The sequence below is a fragment of the Penaeus chinensis genome, chromosome 6 (genome assembly GCF_019202785.1).
Source record: "Penaeus chinensis breed Huanghai No. 1 chromosome 6, ASM1920278v2, whole genome shotgun sequence".
Taxonomy (NCBI): Eukaryota; Metazoa; Arthropoda; class Malacostraca; order Decapoda; family Penaeidae; genus Penaeus; species Penaeus chinensis.
This window is the reverse complement of record NC_061824.1, coordinates 28,469,606-28,479,605: the sequence shown is the minus strand read 5'-3', so window position 1 is coordinate 28,479,605 and position 10,000 is coordinate 28,469,606.

The following is a 10,000-nucleotide window of genomic DNA, read 5'->3' as shown; positions in this document are numbered from 1 at the left end:
ATTATTATTAGTAGTAGTAGAGGTAGTAGGAGTTATAGTAGTAGTAGTAGTAATAGATTGTCATTATAACTGTCATTATTATTATTATTGACATGATTTTTATTATTATTATTATAATTACTGTTTATAATTATTATTATTGTTATTATTATTATTACTGTTTATCATTATTATTATTATTATTGTTATCATTATCAATATATTTACGTCATAATTATAATGATGGTCATAGGTTAATTCATTATAATGATGATGATAGTTTAATTTATATTTTCATTATAATCATTAGTATGGTTATCATAGTAATACCAATGATAATGATAAAAATAATCATAATTTTAATGGTAATGATTAGTATTGTCATCTATATCAGTTTTATTGCTGTTTTATTAATATCATTATCATTATTTTGCCCTTGTTATTGTAAGTCTTTCGATTTAAATCATCTTGTTATGATTTAAGTTGACCTTTGTCATCATCACTATTTTTGGTTTATAAATATTATCATTGTAATTTTTTTATTGTTTTTATTATTGTTATTATATTTTTAATTAACGTGATCATCATTACTATTATTATTATCATCATTATTGATATCATACCTATTATTGTAATCATTATCATTATTGTTGTTGTCATTATTACTTTTGTCATTAATATTATTATTATTATTGTTATTATTGTTGTTATTGTTGCTATTATTATTGTTATTATTATTATTATTGTTACTGTTATTGCTATTAGGTTATTATTATTATTATTATTACTATTATTATTATTACTATTGTTATTGTTGTTGCTATTGTTATTATTATTATTTTTGCGATTACTATTGTTATTGTTTTATTATTACTGTTTTTTATTAATTTTGTTATTATTGTTGTTATTATTATTGTTATTGTTATTATTATTGTTAATTCTAATATTAAGGATGATAATGACAAGGATAATGATGGTAATGTTGATAATGACAACAATTACAGTAATACCAATAATATAAACAATGATAATAATGATAATGATTGCTCTTATTGGTAATATTGTAATTATTATTATCATAATTTTATTATTATCAGTACTGTAGTTGTTATTACTTTTAACCTTATAATGATAAGATTATAGTAATGATGATGAGAATAATAATGATATAATAATATATAATAATGATATAATAATAATAATCATAATGATAATATCATTAATGATAGTGATAAATATAATGATGATGATAATAATAGTATGATAATAGTAATAATAATAATGAATATGATAATGATAATAACAGGAATGGTAGTAATAATTATGATATTGATAATGATTCTGATAATAGCAATAATAGTGATGATAATGATGATAATAATAATAAGAAGAATAAGAATGATAATATTAGTAAGGATGATGATAACAATAATGATGGTAATGGTAATGATAATGATAACACTGATAAGAATGATAAAGATAGGTAGGTTAATGATAATGTCATTAGCAGTAATGATAATGGTAATAATAAAATTAGTGATAATAACAATAACAAAAATAATGATAATAATGAGTGATAATGAAGATAGTCATGATAATGATTATAAAAATGTTAATGATAATGGTAATAATAATAATAAAGATAATACTAATTATAATATAATTATGCTAATGATGATGTTAATAATTACTATTACTATTATTATCAGTGATATAATTTTTGTTATTGCTATTATTGTTATCATTATTATCATTACTAATATTACTGCTACTACTATCATTATTTAAGCATTATTATAATCACTGTCATAATTCTCAACATTAGTATGATGATAATTCCCGTTGTTGCTATTATCACTATCATTATTTTCATTTTTATTCCTGTAGTGATCATTGTTATAATTTAAAGTCTCATGGTTTTCATTACCAGTACGTGAAATATAGAACAATAATCACAGTAGTTGTATTGGTGGTGATAGCAGTTGTAATAGTAGTAGCATTAATAATGACAGTTGTAGTGATAATATCAGCGTTAGAAGACCATTATTTTCATCATTATAACGGAAATTTTCCTGGATAATTAAACTACAAAACATCTTAAATCTTAGCTTCATTTAAAAAACAACTAAAGTAAGGCGAAATTATATCCTTAGTTGTATGACTGCCATATTAGTTTCATATATTAAGCTTTTATTTATCGTCGTTGTGTGACTAACAATTCCGTTTCTATGTTTGGCAATATGCAAAAAGAGACTTCATACATAAAGATAATGGATTGAAGACTTGTTACATCACGTTCTAAAGGCATGTAACTTTGTCTGGTATCAAAACCTCTGCTGTATATTTCATTATATCTTCCATCATCTCCCTCTCTACCAAGTGTTCTCTTTCTCTTCCTCTCTTTATTATTCTATCTATTTGTGCCTGTGTTTGTATTCGTATCTGCGTGTGTCTGTGTGTGTGATAGTGTTTTTGTTTACGTTCATGACAAGTATATTGAGGAGTATGTGTATGTATGTGTATTTAGTTTGTTTTGCTGTAAACCTGTGTGGGTGTACGTATTTCTTGTGTGTGTATATTACCCAAGTTGATATGTTTATGCATGTCTTTTTTTTAAGTATGCGCTTGTCTTTTTGTGCATGTCTGTATGCCCGTTTGTGTAAATACACAGACATACATGTGTGTACATACTATGTCGGTCTTGTGTATAATATCTGCATGATCATGTATGTGTATATTTGCACAGAATGCTATGAACAGAAAACGTGGCGCAGGTTGCTGTATTACGGAAAAAGAAGGATGAACGCAGCCAAAGGAACAGTAAAGGATAGGGGAAAGTGTGGGAGGAAATGACAGATTAGGCAGAGAGGAGAATAGAATGATGTGAGGCAAGGAAGGGATGAGAGCTCGGGCGGGGAGACGACCGGGGAGATGGCATATATTTGGGGGAGAATAGGCGGGGTGAAAGAGGAGAAAAGGGGAGAAAAATTCGCTATTTGGGAGAACCTTTTTTGGAAGGCAAAGGGAGAGAGAAGAGAGAGGAAAGGAGAGAGGTGTGGGAAGATGATGGGGAAGATAGGATAGTGACTACTAGGATTGGGGAGATAAGAGATAAAGAGAGGGAGAGGGATTGTTGAAGAAGAGAATGAGGAAAGGAGTAGGGAGGAGACAAAGGGGGAGAAAGATGAGAGAGAGAGAGAGAAATTGAGAAAGAGAGAGAGGGGGGGGGGTGAGGGAGATGAAAGAGAGAGAGAGAGTAAGAATGAGTGAGATAGATAGACAGATAGACAAAGAGAGAGAGAAAAAAAAGAGAGTGGGAGTGAGAGAGAGGGAAGGTTTGGGGAAAAGGGGGTGAGGGGAGAGTGAAGGGAGTGTAGAGGGGAGAGGGGAGAAGAGGCGAGGAGAGGAGGAAGAGGAGGAGGAGGAGGGTCATGGGGGAGGTGGAGGGGGGAGAGGGGAGGGTTGCCTGGCGGCCAGCACTCGCCCACCTCGCAGCCATTGTGAACCTCACAATGCCTCCGTCCCGCTGCCAATCACCTTTTGTGGCGCAGCCGAGCCCGACGCTGCCACCACCACCACCATCATGCTGCCACCACCACGATGCTGCTACCACCATGTTGACACCACGGCTCGAGATGGTGCCACCACCACTATTGGGAGGGTGCAAGTGGGGACGCTTGTGCTATGGCGACACTATCTTTGTTGTTTCTCTTTCCTACTCAGATGACCTGCAACTATCGATGTTGACACTGCCAACACTTTTGCAACAATTGATGACAACAGTAATCTTGTCTTTATCATTCTAATGATCACGGAAAACGTTTTATTGTCTTCCTTTATATTTTCGTCTTCTTCCTTTCTTAGCTGCTTATTCCCACCTCTTCTTTCGCCTGCTTCCTTGCGCTTCTTCGTCTATACTTCTTCCTTTCGCTTTTCCATCTTCGATTTTTTATTCGTCGTATTCATGACTTTTTTCGTTCTTTTTCTTTTATTTCATTCGTTTTCTCTCCTCGTGAATGATGAGAATTATAGATTCTTGGCTTGTTATGTATGACTTTTGCAAGAAATATTAATACATGCAGATAATTATTAGCAAAAAGATGGTGAAAGATAGGAAACACACGCACTCTCTCTCTCTCTCTCTCTCTCTCTCTCTCTCTTTCTCTCGCTCGCTCTCTCGCTCTCTCCCTCTCCCTCTCCCTCTCCGTCTCCCTCTCCTTCTCCTTCTCCCTCTCCCTCTCTCTCTCTCTTTCTCTCGCTCGCTCGCTCTCGCTCTCTCGCTCTCTCGCTCGCTCTCTCGCTCTCTCTCTCTCACACACACACACACACACACACACACACACACACACACACACACACACACACACACACACACAAACAGTCACACACACACAGTCACAAATACACACAGTCACAATCACACACACACACACACACACACACACACACACACACACACACACACACACACACACACACACACACACAACAACAACAACAATGGTAATAGTAATAATGATAATGATAGTGATAATCTTGACAATAGTAATGATAATAACATTCTTGATAATAGTAATGATAATGATAATCTTGATGATAATAGCGATAATGATGATAATAACTGCGATGATAGGATAAAAATGATACTGATAATCATAATCATAATGATTATAATAATGATGATAACAATGAAAGCAATAATACTAATGAAAATAATGATAGTGATAATAAAGATAGTGATAATAATAATAATGCAAATCACGACAATAATAATAATAATGGCAAAAACAATAACAATAATAGTGCTATTAATGGTATGCTGATCATTATGCTAAAGATGGTAATGGCAAAAAAAAACAAAAGTTGTAATGATAAACATGATAATAGTAAATATAATAATGATATCAATGCTAAAACTAATGATCATAATAATGATGATAGTGGTAGTCATGAAAAAGTGAAATAACGATTATGAAAGTTATGATAGTAACGATACTAAAAATATTAATGGTAATGATAATTTTAAAGGTGGGAATGATAACAATAGCAATGACAGTAATGACAGCGATGGTATTAATAATAGTAATGATAATATTGATGGTAATGATAGTAATTACAACAATGATAGTAGCGATATGAGTATCAATAGTGATGGTAGGGATAATTCTGATAATGATGGCAAATATGATTATGATTGTAATGTTAATGGCGATAATGATTGTGAAGATAGTGACATTACAATAATAATTATTATTTTGATATTGATAGTTATGATTGTGCTGATTATAAGGATTATAATGATTATGAAAATAATGATAATAACAAATGACAGTAGTAATAATGTCGATAATTATAATAATAATGATAATGAAAATAATGATGATAGTGATAATAATAACAATGATATTAATAGTAATGATTATGATATTGACAAGGATAATCATGATGATAATAGTGATGATGATCATAATAATAATTATAATGATATTAATAATAATGATAAAAAATATGATAATAATGATAATGGTTATAATGATAATGAGGATGATAGCAACTGTAATAACATTGATAATGAAAACCATGATATAATCAGAATAATAATAAAACAACACCAATACCAATAATAATGCTAATGAAAGTATGCTGATAATATTGCTAAAGATGATGATGCTAATAAATGCAAAACTAGCAATGTAACGATGAACATGATATAAAAATGATAAGTATACTGAAAATTATAATGATAAAGTTGTTGATAGTGATAGTGACAGTAATGAAAGTCGTGAAAGCTATAATGATTAAGAAAGTTCTGATAGTAACGAAACTAATAAGAATAATGATAATGATAAAAGTAATAGTAGTATTACTCAATGATAGTAATGATAATAATAGTAATGCTAGTAATAGTCGGGATAATATGGATAGTAATTATAATAATTTAATTATTAATTAGTAAGTAATTATTATAATTTCAGTAATGATAGTAGCAATAGTAATGATATTATTAATAATAGTGACAGTATGAGTATTGATAATGGTGATAGGATGATAATGTTAATAATGATAATGATGGCAATTATGATTATGATTATAATGTTAACGGTGACAATGATAGTGAAGATAGTGATTATAGTAATTTAAATGTTGCTGATAATGATAGTTATGATTGTCATGATTATGATTATTATAAGGATTAGAATGATAATGACAGTAATCATAATGAAGATATTGATGAATATAATTATGATGATTGTGATGATAATGAAAGGATAGTGATGCTAGTTATGATCATAATGATTTCAGGAGGATGGAATTGATAATAATAGTAATTATAACGATTACAGTGATGATGATAATTGTTAACAGTATTATCTTTATCATTATTATAATTATTAACAGTATTATCTTTATCATTATTATTGCTATTATTATTATCATAATTATCGCAATCATTATTATTATTACTTTATGATTATAATTATTATCATTATCATTATCATTATCATTATCACAGCCAAAATTATAATGATTATTATGATAACGATAATAATAATCATGAAGATAATAGTAATAATGATGATAATAATATTGGTAATGATAATGATAAGAATTATAATAATGGCACTGACAATGGCAACGATAACGGTAATGGTAATACAGATAGAATGATAATGATAAAAGTAATTATTATAATGACAATAATAGTGATAACGACAACATCAATAAAATAGCAACAGTAATATTAATAGCTAGTTGATGTAGTAGCAATGATAATAGAAATAATAGTAGTAATAGTTATGATAATAGTAATCGTAATAATTTATAAAAATGGTGATGTGATAATGATAATTAAAATGATAGTGATAATGATGATAACAATAATAACAGTGGATAATGATATTATTGATAAAAAATAATGGCAATAATGATAATAATAGAAGTAATCTCTTTATAGTATATTTTTTATCATAATTATCATTATAAGTCCTATGTTCATAACTTGTTCTTACTGGTTTTACCATCGCTTTACTATAAGTGAAACATATTATTATTATTATTATTATTATTATTATTATTATCATCATCATCATCTCTGTTGTTATGATCATGATGTTTGCTTTGAAGTCATTATTATAATGAGAAGTCAGATGAAATAAATCTACGGATATATTTGCCGACATTCATTTACATTAGCAGTTAGCCATGGTGGTAAATTAAGGACTAAACTAAACTAAATTAGTTAAACGATATATCAATCTTGTTATTGTTATTGTAATTATTTTATTATCATTATTATTATGATTATAAACGTGTTTCATAGGGCAAGGTGGAATACCATTTAGTATAAGGTACTGAATGAGGAATACATTGTTTTTACGATGATATATATAATTAACACCTATCTGTACATGTACGCACAGAGGCACATGTGTATCCAGATAACCACATAAAATAACGCACACACACACACACACACACACACACACACACACACACACACACACACACACACACACACACACACACACACACACACACACACAAACACACATATGCACGCACACTTAGCCACATGTACACAGGAATAATAATATCAGTAGTAATAACAATTCTAATGGTGTAACCAAAAAGATGAACTGTCGTTGTCTTCCTTTTAAACATTACGTCTAGGTAATTAGTGATTTAAGCGATTCATAACAGAGAGAGAGAGAGAGAGAGAGAGAGAGAGAGAGAGAGAGAGAGAGAGAGAGAGAGAGAGAGAGAGAGAGAGAGAGAGAGAGAAACGCAAAACTGTACTTCGTATGTTCAAGAGGGATCAAGAATATTTATGTTTTGCTTATGTTTTGTTTATTATCGTGACACTACTTATGTAAGCAGCATTTATGTAAAGTGTACTACTGCCTCATTATAAGTTTCTGCTTGTGTTTTGAAGTGAATATCTACGTATTTATGAACGCATGCTTTTTATTTAGATGTGTTTTTGTTGAGTTTATAAATGTATATGTTTGTGTTTATACGCTACTTTTGTTGGGATAGAAGCGCATCATCTTTTTATGCCTTTTAAACATATCTATTCATGTGTTGATGTGTGTTAAAACCTATGCCTCCGGACATATGCCAATGAGTTTAGCGCAGATCAATCACTACATATTCATTGCATCAAGTAATGAATAGCAGTTTCCAGTCTTTTGTGAGTATACAAAAGGTATTGGAAACGTATTTGTATGGTAATAAATGTTGTTGGTTAGTTTCATGTAGCTGCCCTTGTTAACATTTATTTATCGTTAAACAAACTAAATGTGGATTTAGGGGAACGGCTTATCAAACATCGAAATCAAATGAAAGACATAAATATGCATAGATATAAAAAGGCGAAGAATAGACTGATTGAATGATAGACTGAATCTTCTGTTCATACATTCATTTACGTTTAATGTAGCTATACCACATGCAATACGACTAAATGCACATACATAAGTATATGGAAGAGAGAAGTAGAATTGAAGATGGAAAGAGGAAGAGAGAGGGGGGAGAAGATTTGGAGGGAAGCAGAGAGGGGGGGGATGATGGGGAAGATAGGGTGGTGACTGTTAAGACTAAAGAGATAAGAGAGAAAGAGAGCGAGAGGCATTGTTGGAGAATAAAGAGAGGAGGGAGGAGACAAAGGGGAAGAAAGATTAGAGAGAGAGAGAGAGAGAGAAGGAGGCGGAAATATTGTAACAGAACAAGAAAAGAAATAGAAAAAAACGAATATACAATGAAAACGAAAATAATACATGAGAGATAAGAAAAATATACCCAAGTGAGAGAGAGAGAGAGAGAAAGAAAAAAAAATGCACAGAAAGCAACATCCGTTAGATAAAACAACCTGCTCTATCTCCATCGAAAACAAAACAAAACAAAAAACAGAAGACAAAGATGGAAACAAAGACCAAAAATAAAAAAAGAAGGATAAAGGAAATAAGAAGTGGCAGAAAAGAAGAAAAAGTAAAAGAAAGGGGGGAAATATAATCTCATTTGAGTCTCGTTATCACCGCTAGAGTTCTGGCAGGTATCTTATAAGGAGTGTTACTTTGCATACAACAAGGAGATGTAGATGCAAGATCCTGGTGTGGCGTTATAGTTACTCGACACGGACTAGGGTGGTACAAAGAGGAGAGAGAGAGAGAGAGAGAAGAGGATAAAGGAGGTGAAGGGGAAGTACTTTAAAGAAGAGGAATTGAGATAAAGAGGAGAATAGGAGGCGGAGGTACATAGAGGAAAGAGGAAGTATGCAAAGATTAAGAAAGAAAGTAGATAAAAAAGAGGATGAAAGGAAGTACGTAAAAGAAGAAGAGAAGCAGGCAAAAGACGAAAAGGAATACGTAAAAGACTAAGAACTGATGTACGTAAAAGATAAAAAATGTTGTTACATAAAAGATTATGAAAGGAAGTGCATAAACGAATAAGAAAAGAAAAACTTAAAAGAGAAGTAAAGGAAATACTTAAAAGAGAGGCAAAGGAAATGCATAAAAGAGGGAGAAAGTAAGTACGTAAAGAGAGAAAGAAGTACACAAGAAACGTAGTGAAGAGAAACACGAGGAGAATGGAGGGGACGTGTTAAACAAAGAGAAGATAAAGAGATTTGGTATGACGAATTTAGTATAAAATCTAATAAATTTAGTAAAAAGAAAAAGAAAAATATCGTTAATGAGGAAAAATATATGACTTAAGAGAGGTAATAAACGGGACGTAAATGAAGAGAAAAAAAATAATAAAAATAAAAAACTAGAAAAAGAAAGAAAATGAAAATAAAGAGGACAAAAGGAATAAAACTAAGAATGGGAATAAGAAATATGAAAATAAAAAAAATCGCAGCATAAGAAAAAACACACAAAAAAACTAGAATATCCCTCCCAAAAAAACGAACATTCAAACAGAATAAACGAAACTGACTAATGACAGTGTTATACATGTCAAAAAGGAGTTAAACTTAGATAAAGAAGGTCAGAACAAAGGAACATGAAAGACAAAGGAGAAG